The following is a 1,987-nucleotide window of genomic DNA, read 5'->3' on the forward strand; positions in this document are numbered from 1 at the left end:
TCAGGCACAACATTGTCACTCTGAAATTGAAATCCTTGGTCATAGTCTGAGCGCTCATCCTCTATGATCATATTGTGCATGATCACACAAGCAGTCATCACCTCCCACAACTTTTTGGTGCTCCAAGTTCTAGAAGGATACCGAACGAGGCCTCATCGAGATTGCAGTACACCAAATGGCCGCTCTCTCGGTTGCGATTCAAAGCCGGAGTGTACCCCGGGATCGAGCCCCGGAACAATGCCACTGCCTACTAAGGTGGTCATGGATGACGAGCACATCAGCCACCATCTCATCATCGTCGAATGAGGGATCATCTGAATCGCAAATGAAATTGTGAAAAGAGAACTCATCGATAGAATCCATTTGTACCTTGCGGGCAAACTGTTGAACAGCTTGCGAGCGTCGTCGAAGAAGCAAGCCGGTGAAGAGCCGCGGGCCTCCCCTGGACCAGGTAGCTGGCATGGGGGCGTCCGACGAGCATGGCGGAGTCATTGAAGGAGCTGGCCGGGGCCGCGGGGGGGGGGGAGGTGGTGCTGGCGGCGACGTCGGGAAGCTGTCGTGTCCTGGCGGTGAGGCGGTGGTGGCGGCGACGTTGGAAGGTGGCGTGCTGCGAGGGAGGTATGTGGCGTGCAGTTTTTCTCCGGATTCTGTCCATTTGGGTTAGCAAAATGGACGTCCATGTTTGGTTTTGGCTGTCGCTGGTCGGTGCACCCAACTAGCGGTCGCATACCCAAATTTATGTCTGTTTTAGATTTTAAAAACAAAAAAGGCATTGCAAAATAGTCTAAAACGATAATATATTACAATGACTTGATTAAAAAGTATACGTTAGTCACGGCCGCACATAGAACTTAAGTTGAAATTAAAAAACATAAAAAAGGTAGATTTGCCACCGACCGTCATCATGGCCGCCGATGTCATGGCCATCTTCAGGCACCATCGTCCTCATCGTCCCTGGTCAGGCCGATGTAGGAAAGTGACATCCATAGGTGGGGCGGCGGCCCCCAAAATAAGGCAGGCGTAGCTTGTGTAGGCTACGGAGGTGGTAGCCCCCAAAATGGGGCGGGCGCGGCTTGTGTAGGCTGCGGTGGTGGTGGTGACCATGGCGCCTACGCCCCTCACGATGCTGGTGGCGGTGGCGACGGTGTGCTGCATGCCACCGTGATCATCCATGACCACGACTACCCATACGGCGCTAGGTTCCACACCGGGATGGGCAACCGGTCCTCCATCACCTCCTCCTTCACCTCCTGCTTCACGTCCAGCTCTGGGGCCTAGACATCTCCGGCGGCCGAGAGCACCGTCATCTCCTCCAGCCCCTCCCATTACTTCTCCTTGCTGTGCTTGAAATCCCTCTCAGAGTCATTCATCACGGCCTGCACCAGCCGATCCTCCTTCTCGGCTATCATGGTGGACGGTGGCACTGGTGGCGGAGACGGGGAGGGAGAGGGCGTCGATGTCAGGCAGCGCACCTGCATGCTGCCGTGCGCACTCTAGGTGGGCTATGTGCGCGCACGCGGAGTGGTCTACGAGCATGGCCGGCAAAGAATGTTTGCCTGCGCATGCCGTGCTCGTCCTGGAACCATGTGTCCCGGAGGAATGAGTCGACATCATAGCACCGGTCAGTGAGGAACTGGTGTGGGATCCATGTGCGTCGGTGGGTGATCTCCTGGAGGCGGGCGCGGCCCCTCACCGGGACGGTGAGAATGGGCACCCAATCTGCGCTCAGATGCCACCCATTGGGGAGGTGGGCATAGGACCACAGCAGCGCTAGTACCAATGGCAGATGTTGACCTTCATGTATGACCGGAAGCGTGGCCCGCCCACCGAAGATGAGATCGAGAACACGGCCGGCAAGGTGGAGTGGGTGGTCGTGCTTCTAGACAAGGCGGACGACGACCCCGCCTCATGGTCGTGCTTGGCCTTCTTGCTGGGCACCCACTTCCAGAAGCCCATGGAGACGGGTGGCGAGGAGCGAGGAGAGCGG

Source organism: Triticum aestivum, chromosome 1A (assembly GCF_018294505.1).
Source record: "Triticum aestivum cultivar Chinese Spring chromosome 1A, IWGSC CS RefSeq v2.1, whole genome shotgun sequence".
In the NCBI taxonomy this organism is placed as follows: domain Eukaryota; kingdom Viridiplantae; phylum Streptophyta; class Magnoliopsida; order Poales; family Poaceae; genus Triticum; species Triticum aestivum.